A 10,073-nucleotide genomic window follows, 5' to 3' on the forward strand; every position below is an offset into this window, starting at 1 on the left:
TAATCCATAAAACCCTTCTTTCCGAAAACCTTGAAAAGAAGCAGTGCATACAATATGCAAGATAGTAACACCCTACTATCTTATAAGAGTTTAAGTATAATGCAAGTATAAATAAATGTACCGACAATAATAAAAGATGAAGCTTGGTCGGCACTTCTGGATGTAGCAGCTTGCGAGTTATAGAGCAGTAGCACGATTAGTAGAAGCTTGCATAGTGATTAATTTCAAACCAAACAATGTTACACAGCCTTGGACCTCGATCTCTCTTTTATAAGAATTGTCGATGTTCGGTTGACCGATCCCTAGGTTCGGTCTACCGAACCAGCTCCCTTCATTCCTGGCTGAGATTCGATGCTGATTTGATCTTTGGCAATTAATGATCATTAAGGGTTCGATCGACCGATCTCTATGTTCAATCGACCGAATAGGCTCCTTCCCGGTTCGTCAAGATTTGTCGAGATTTGCATATACTGTGCCTTTAATATTGATCGTTCGATCGACCGATCCTCTGGTTCGGTCAACCGATCAATGTAGTTTCCTTCGCTGCTGATCGTTGCTGATTGAATTGATCTGTGCTGAGTCAACCTGGTTTGGTCGACCGATCCCTACGTTCAGTCGATCAATCAGGTCATAATATGCAAAATAGTGTTAGACAAAGTATCCCTACAACACAAAGGTTAGCACAGTAATATATAATGCATGAGTAATATTAGACAATAGAACTTGTCTTGATCTCAACTTGGAAATCTTCCCAGTTTCTTCAGTTGGATCAGCGACCTTAGGTTGTTCCCTTCAGGAACTCAGCCTCTCTGTCGCTCCTCCAGTTGTTTACCTCAACCTACCTGTCAAACATTGATCCTCCAGATCCTTTTTAGACTTTTCACTTAGCCTTGATCGGCTCGCCGGGACTTTTCTCTTGATCTTTTGACCCACTTGGACTTTCACCTGAGTTCCACGATCTGCTATGTAATACCCATAGGATCCCTAGAAATTTTACATGAATTTATGCATGATTAAATAGGTTTCATGTGGATTCTTCTTTTAAAAAAAATAAAATAAAAAGAAACAAAAAGATGCATGACCAAGGATTGAACCTTGGACCTCTTGGTAAGTGGTTCCATGTTATAACCAGTAGCCCCAGGAGGGGTGTGCTGATATGAAAAGAGGGAAATTATGGTTAAAGGTAAGGAAATTGAAGGCTCTCTTCACTAAGAAGGAGAAGTCCAAGTTTCCTTCTTCTTCTTACAATGAAAGAGAGTTTTGCTTTCTCCCTTCATTTAGGATGAGTAAAAGAAAAGGGAAGGAAAAATTCATTTTTCCTTCTTCCTTTCATTTGGAATAAAAGGAGAAAAGGAAAGAGAAAATTTCATTTTCTTCTCTTCCTCCTCCCTCCTCCTCTCCACCGAAACCAAGCTCCCTCTTCTCACCATTACCGAGACCAAGCTAAAAGGATTCTTCTCTAGGAAAGCTTCACAAGGAAGGTTACTTCTCTTAGAGAATTAAGCGAGAGGAAGTAAGTATTCCCCCTCACCTGCAGTACAAGTAGCCTCCTACGTTTGCTATGCTTAAAATGTTTTGAAAAGAAACTTAGGGTTCGGCCATGATAAGTTTTTGAAATGAAAATATGCTTGTTTATGCTCCTTCATGATACATGATCTATTACATGTTGTTAGTTAAGTTTTCATGCTACATGTTGTATAAACAAAACCTAGAATCTTACCTTAGGTTTCGGCCAAGGATGAACATAAGGTTTAGAGCAAGGTTTTGAAATCTAATCATGCTTGTTATGCTCCTTCATGATGTATGATCTATTACATGTTGTTAGTTAAGTTTTCATGCTACATGTTGTATAAACAAAACCTAGAATCTTACCTTAGGTTTCCGCCAAGGATGAACATAAGGTTTAGAGCAAGGTTTTGAAATCTAATCATGCTTGTTTATGCTCCTTCATGATGTATGATCTATTATATGTTGTTAGTTAAGTTTTCATGCTACATGTTGTGTAAACAAAACCTAGAAACCTTACCTTTAGGTTTCGGCCAAGGAAAGAAAAGGGGCTTAGAGAAAGTTGTAGACCTAAACTATACTTGTTTTATGCTTCCTCATGATGTATGATTTTCTATACGATGTTAGATTGAATTTCCATGTCTTAAGTTGCAAGAAAAATTTAGAAACCCTACCTTGAAGTTTCGTCCAAGTTAAGATACAATGTCTAGGGCAAAGTTTTGAAATGAAAACATGCTTATTTATGCTCCTTCATGATACATGATCTCTTATATATTGTTAGTTAAGAGTTTTATGCTTTATGTGGTATTAAAAGTTTAGAAACCCTACCTTGAAGTTTCGGCCAAGTTAAGATACAAAGTCTAGGGCAAAGTTTTGAAATGAAAACATGCTTGTTTATGCTCCTTCATGATACATGATCTCTTATATGTTGTTAGTTAAGAGTTTTATGCTTCATGTGGTATTAAAAGTTTAGAAACCCTACCTTGATGTTTCGGCCAAGTTGAGATACAAGGTCTAGGGCAAGGTTTTGAAATCTAATCATGCTTGTATATGCTTCCTTATGATGTATGATCTTTAATATATAGTTGGTTTAAGTTTCATGCTTCATGTTGTATTTAAAAGTTCAAAACCTCACCTTTAGGTTTCGGCCAAGGTTGAATTTGAGACTTAGAGCAAAGTTTTGAAATCTAACTATGCTTGTATATGCTCCCTTATGATGTATGATCTTTAATATATGGTTGGTTTAAGTTTCATGCTTCATGTTGTATTTAAAAGTTTAAAACCTCACCTTTAGGTTTCGGCCAAGGTTGAATTTGAGACTTAGAGCAAAGTTTTGAAATCTAACCATGCTTGTTTATGCTTCTTCATGATGTATGATCTCTTACATGTTGTTAGTTTAAGTTCCATGCTACATGTTGTATTGAAAAGTTGGAACCTCACCTTTAGGTTTCGGCCAAGAATGAGTTAGGGCTTGTAGGAAGATCAAAACCCCAACCATGCATGATAATGACTCCTTATAATGTGCTATGGGCTTTAGGTCACCATGTTGTATGTTATATGCTAAATGTTGTGTGCACTTATGTCATCATGTTATGATTCCTTACGATATGCTTATGTTATGTGCGCTTATGCCATCATGTTATGATTCCTTATGATATGCTTATGTTATGTGCACTTATGCCATCATGTTATGATTCCTTATGATATGCTTATGTTATATGCACCTCATGCTATCATGATATGTTTATGAAAGGCTTATGAAGATGAAAAGCCTAAGAGATGCTTCCCTTAAGTTGGGATTAAGAGCTCTCTTCATGATATAACAAAAATATGATACGCTATGATACGATAAGAAACATGATATGCTATTTTACTTTTGTATGACTTGTACCAAGGGTGGGCTACATAAGCGCCCCTAGGTCGATGGTCTATGAAACGGGCCTAGTAAAAGGGATGGGCTCCTAAGTTGCCCCTTGGTCGATGGTCTATGAAACAGGCCTAGTTCCTATTAGGTTCAAGATTTGCTACCTTGGATCTATTTAGGATGCGTGCATTTATGTATGTATGTGGTACAAGCCGGGCCCTTATGTTGAGATTATGTTTAAGTATATATAAGATATATGTTTTCAAAAAGGACATCTTGCATATACTCATTTCATGATACATGTTTTCAAAAGAACATCTTGCATCTACAAGTTCATGTTATATGGTTTCCTTTATGCTTACTTAAGATGCTCTTGAAAATATGACTATGATGCTTATATGATCATGTTACCACTTTAAGTTTATGCTCTCACATGATATGTTATGACTCTATGTTTATGCTCTCACATGATATGATATGAATTTATGCTTATGCTCTCACATGTTATGTTATGATTTACCAAATGAACATGTTACCACTTTATGTTCATGCATGATTCATGGTTTTTGTGAGTAGGAAAGAGACTTACTAAGTCTAGGGGCTTATAGTTTTTATGTTTCCTTGTACTGCAGAAAAAGGAAAGGAATGGCTAAACTAAGAGGAGCAGTAGGAAGGGCAAGAGTGTGTGTGGCAGTGGCACGGTGGAAGAAAACTGCTTTATGCTTTTATGTTCTAAGTTTGCATATGAACCATGTGTTGTCTTTATGCTTTGATAGTACTTAAATTAGTATGGATAGTTATGCACTTCTGTTCTCCATGTTTCATGCTAGTATGCTTATGATATCATGAATCATGTTTCAAGTAGTTGATATTAATTAAGTTGTATGCATGAATACTAGTATGTCTACATGTTCAATATGATAAGCATGATGATTAGTGTAGAAAAAAAAAACAAATAAATAACTGTTTCCGCTGCCATGATTTTATATGTATGCATGCACGTATGACTGTAAGTAACCCGTCCCTCCTGAGCAGTGGGAGGGCGGGTGTTACATGCTAAGACTTCTCCTGCCTAGCCTCTAACTAGATCTTCCCCGGTTGAGTAAATAGCCTACACACTTAGTCAACTTGTTAGATCACAACAAGACTTAACTTGAACCTTTGACAACATCAAAGCTAAGATTTGATTCTGGTGCAACATGCACCAACAGCTTGTATATGCCTTTGACTTGGGAGAAAAAATGCATACTTTGTCATGTATGGAACTATGTCTCCTCCTTACTGAGATATATTATTTTACAAATATAATGTATATCCATTTTACTTTTAAGTCTCAACTCTTCTGAAATTAGTTGCATGTGTGGTGTTTTTTATTGTAGATCTTTGGAATTGACATGGACACACAAGATACTTTGCCATCAATCTTGTTATTTTTTTACAGACAAAGGTTCATCTTCAATGCTGTGGAGGTATGATAATCCTAAATGTAATAGTTAAACCTATTTGTGCTTCTAGTCCTTAAGTTAATAATAATTTGGGAGATCTTACAACCAGTGATAATGATAACAATTAAAAAAGAATACTTCTACTTAGAAGGTAAAAGGAATTTTATAACTGAAAACTTGCTCATATAATCATTATGTTGTTTTATTTCTAATTAGTCTACTTCTACCTAGGAGGTAAAAGGAATTTTATTCTTCTACTTAGTCTTGTTATATTTCTAATTTCTATGATTCTATACTTGTGTATCATGGAATAGCAATGCTATTTTGCTACTTTATTTCTATTTCCTACCATGCTATAAATAGAGGTAAGTAAATTTAGGAGAGGGCAAATTAAAAGAATAAACACATATAGTTTTAACTTTTTAACATATTTGAACTTTGGAAGCATTCAAGAAAGTGATTAAGAGAAAATTGTTGATGATTAATGAGATTAAGAAAATTGTTTGTACTTAGGAGTTAGAAAGAGTATGGAACTTGAGAGGTGAACAGAGGTCAAGGGCGTGCCTACTTAGGTGGGAAGGAGTTAAAGTATTGGAGAGAGAGGGAAAGCAATTAAATTTCCTTATCTATTGGGTTGAAGAAAAAAAAAGTAATAAGAAAGAATGGAGCAACTTGGATCTCCTTTCCCTATTTTTGTTTCCATCCAAAAAGTAGATAAAAGGGGAAATTTGCTAAGAAAGTTAGGCAACTCTTTTTCCTGCTCCATGCATGTATTCTTACTTTTAGTTTCAACTCGCAGGAATACTATCTGAGAGTTCTTATGGAGAAGGTGGATTGATAAATATTGTGTAGAAATTTGCTAATCCTCATTATCTTCCATTGCATTTTGTTATTTTTTCTTGCATTATACTTTTCTTCTCTATATATTTATAATTCTTGGTAATTTTTTTCTTGTTTATGTTTATTTTTTTCTTGCTTAGGTTAATATTTTACCTATTTTTCTTTGCAGTTGGGGGGAGGGGAAGATTAGTGAGTGCCCCTCCCTTCAAAATCATTTTCTGTTATGTTATCAATGTATTTCCAACTTCCTTTATTTTAGAATAAGAAAACTATCGTTTGATTCTTTTCAGACACATGAATCAGTGGTTGGTTATCAAATGCTAGCTTACGTCGTTTGATTATTGTAGGACTAGTCTCATGAATGTTAGCTTTGTTAGGATGTATACTAAAAGCCTAGCTTTTTGCATAAACATTTAATTTGAAATAAGAATCACATTGATCAAATGTCTATATTTATGTTAAATGTAGTTATTCATTTAATTTATATTGAAGATAACATGGTGTGTGGTGTCACACAGAAGATCTTGTTATCAGTTCCTTATAAATTAAAAATAGTTGCTCACAACCAAGATGGAATGGGACAAATCATTGGAATGGTTGTATTATAATTTGGTATTAGTTTATCTTGATTATAAAATTATACTAGTATACTCTGAGTATATTGAGCAGGACCATTTGAGGTTGTTCTTTTTATACTGGTTGTAAAAAAGAACAGGACCTCTGTTATTATGGAAGTACGTACTCTTAATCATGATATAATAACAAGCATGTATACTTAATATTTATTTCTTTAATTTATCAAAGGGTGAGATTTAATTAGTTAAATCAATAGGCCCAATAAGTTGGGAAATAATATTATTTATATGGTGTGTGTAACGACCCGCCTTCTACTGACTAGGCTGTAAGGCCGATCGTTACGTAATGCTGTGCTAAATTACTATTGCGGAAATCTGGATTGATTAAAATTTTACTAAACTGATCTCTGTAAAATCTGAACTTAATATTCTAGGTGTACCTAGGGGTTGTACACATGCTAGGGAGGATAATCTATGCTTCTCGGATGTCCTGCTAGTTGTAATCAGGCATTTCAATTGATCCATGAATCGAATGGGCTGTCGGATCGATCCAGTGATCGATCCAGCTTGATACTGGCACGGAGAGGGACCCTGGATCGGTCGGCTGACCGATCCACAAGATATGCCGCTTCTGTGTGTTTCTGTGTGTGGCTGGATCGGTCTACCGACCGATCCAGGAGCACACTGATCGGTCGGTAGACCGATCCAGTGGCTCACTGATCGGTCGGCTGACCGATCAGTGAGCGTCTGTGCTCTCTGTTCGCACATGGATCGGTCGGCTGACCGATCCATAAACTCTCTGTTCGCGCATGGATCGGTCAGCTGACCGATCCAATGGCACAACTCGACTCTGATCGGTCTGCAGACCGATCTGGGTTCTGATCTCACCCTGAAACTCTGATTTCAGCACTTTGGCGTGCCAAAACCTCATACAACAATTCTAAAATCAATTGGAATATATTCTAGCAACTATTAACCAGCATTCTAACATAATTACTAACAAACTAAATAAATCTCCCATGGTTTAAACATTCTAAGGTCTAAAAATGCATGAAAGAAGAAATACTAAGAATTCAACTATTTAAGCTTGTTAAAACCCCTGAGGATCTTTTATTCCAGTTCCTGCCACACACACCATCTTTGCATTGAACTCCAGCTTCCTCTGCTAGTCTATTTTCCCTTTACCTTTATCTGCAGTATAAGGAAAGTAGAATCTGTAAGCTTAAAGCTTAGTAAGAAACCAACTACCTCACTAAAACATGCAACGATGCAAACATGCTTTTAAAGAATGCTATTTGAAATCATGTACTGGCATGGCATACTCTGGTTGCAAGCATAAACTGAAATAACTGAACATGTAAGCTGAAGCATGGCATAACAGGCTAATCACATAGAACAATAATAGAGAACTAAGCTAACTGAAGCTAACCTGAAGCTGAAATCAAACTCAACTAACATAACTGATTTTATGAGTTTTGAAAACTAATAGCATAGTAGATCAAAATAATAATCATGTGATGTTGGGCCCGGTAACTGTACTTACTGTGCGCGCATCCCTAACTAAACCCGGGTTTGCAAGTCCCGAATTTGGTAGGGTTTACTAGGTTATCTGAACCTATGGACGACTGTGGGAGTCCAACCCAATGGATATCTAATCCGGTACAGTGCCAACTGAAAGGTAAAATACTGAATATAGCTAAACTGTTCTAAATTGCTGTTTCTAGGTTATCTGGACCTAGAGCTAGGTTGTCTGAACCCAGAGGCGACTGTGGGAGCCCACCCATTGGACCGTAGTCCCATATAAGCTAGAATAAACTGATTTACTGATTTAGATGCTTCTAATGCATTCAACTGAGCTGTTAAAATGCCTAGTTTGCATTTTTACTTAACTAGCTATTTTATCGAACACTTGGTGTGCCCCAACTCTCCTCTCTATTAGGGAGACCACTTCTAGGCACCCGACAACGTCTAGAAACCCCCACTGAAGAGGGATTACGTGTCCGGCCCATCTAGAAGTGCTCACTAAATCCCTAAACCTGAGAGGAGGGTCAATTTCACGCTATGTGTCAACAAAAATCTGCATATAGCTAAACTAATGCGTAGAAAACCCAAACGGAGCTACTTCTACTACAGGTGAGGTGTTTCTTACCTCGTACGCTAATTTCCTTACAATTCTATTCGCTAGAATTCTGGTGGAGACGACTTCTCGATGATCTTCTCGCGTCTAAGCGTTCCCCTCGCGAAGGAGAGTGTCCTCGTGCCGGAGTTATCGCCGGAAAATGTCCTTGGGGCCCTAGGGAGAGAACCCTAGGTCTTCCTTGTGGTTGACGCCGAGAGAAGGAGAGAAGAAGGGTGTTCGACGTGAGGGTTTGGAGGGGAGGAGTTTGCCGAACCAAATTCTAAAATAAACCAAACCCAACCTAACTCTTCTATTTATATTAAGTGGATAATTGATCCCAACTCTAATATAAATATAATTGATTCCTCTTTCTTTCAGCACGGCCCTACTGGGTTCACCGGTTACTAAGGCTAACTAAAAGTTATCGGGTCCGAGGGGTTCCGGGTTCGATTCTCGCCTAAGCTATTTTGCGGTTCTAATTATTTTTGCTGCTTCCGCTACTCGGAAAATTCCGGAAAAATATCTAAAAATCCCAGAAAAATCATAGAATATTTCTAAAATAGTTTTGAGAATTTTCGGGCGTTACAATCCCCCATACCTTATAAAAAGTTCGTCCTCGAACTTAGAATAACTCTGGGTACTTCTGTCTCATGCTGGCCTCTGTCTCCCAAGTTGCCTCTTCTGCCGTGTGACTGTGCCAAATAACTTTAACTAATGGTACTTCCTTGTTCCGCAATTTCTTAACTGCTCGGTCTATTATCTGAACAGGCCGACTGTCATAGCTGAGGTCTTCGCGGATCTGTACCGACTGGGGCTCAATCACCTAGGTGGCATCTGGGGTATGCTTCTTCAGCATAGAGACATGAAATACATTGTGGACAGCTGACATTTCCTGAGGTAGCTCTAGCTCATATGCTACCTTGCCCACTCTTCTGCTGATAAGATATGGTCCCACATATCGGGGACTTAGCTTGCCCTTCTTCCCAAAACGCATTACTCCCTTCATGGGAGCTACTTTGAGGAACACTGAATCCCCAATTGAAAACTCTAAGGTCTACGCCGTGTATCAGCATAGCTTTTCTGGCGGCTCTGAGCTGTCTCTATCCTCTGGCGGATCTGCTGTATAGCTGCTGTGGTATCTGCCACTAGATCTGTCTGAAGTTCTAGTTCTTTCTGTTCACCACTCTCATACCAGCAGATTGGAGATCTACACCTCCGCCCATAGAGAGCCTCATAAGGTGTCATACCGATAGTGGCCTGATAGCTGTTGTTGTATGCAAATTCTGCTAAACTCAGATATTTGCACCAACTTCCCTTGAAATCTAGGGCACATGCTCGGAGCATATCTTCGAGTACCTGATTTACCCGCTCCGTCTGCCCATCGGTCTGAGGATGGAAGGCTGTGCTAAACTTCAACTTCGTGCCCAAAGCTGACTGTACACACTCCCAGAAGTGTGATGTGAATCTGCTGTCTCTGTCTGATATAATGGTTCGTGGGACTCCATGTAATCTAACGATCTCCTTGAGATACAACTGAGCTAGCTGTTCCATGGAGTAGGATATCCTGATAGCTAAGAAGTGGGCTGATTTAGTCAATCTGTTGACTATTACCCAGATGGTATCAAAACCATTCGTGGTTCTGGGTAATCCCACTATAAAATCCATAGAAATGTCTTCCCACTTCCATTCTGGTATCTGTATGGGCTGCAAAACTCCCCCTGGTC

This window comes from Zingiber officinale, chromosome 2A (genome assembly GCF_018446385.1).
Source record: "Zingiber officinale cultivar Zhangliang chromosome 2A, Zo_v1.1, whole genome shotgun sequence".
Taxonomy (NCBI): Eukaryota; Viridiplantae; Streptophyta; class Magnoliopsida; order Zingiberales; family Zingiberaceae; genus Zingiber; species Zingiber officinale.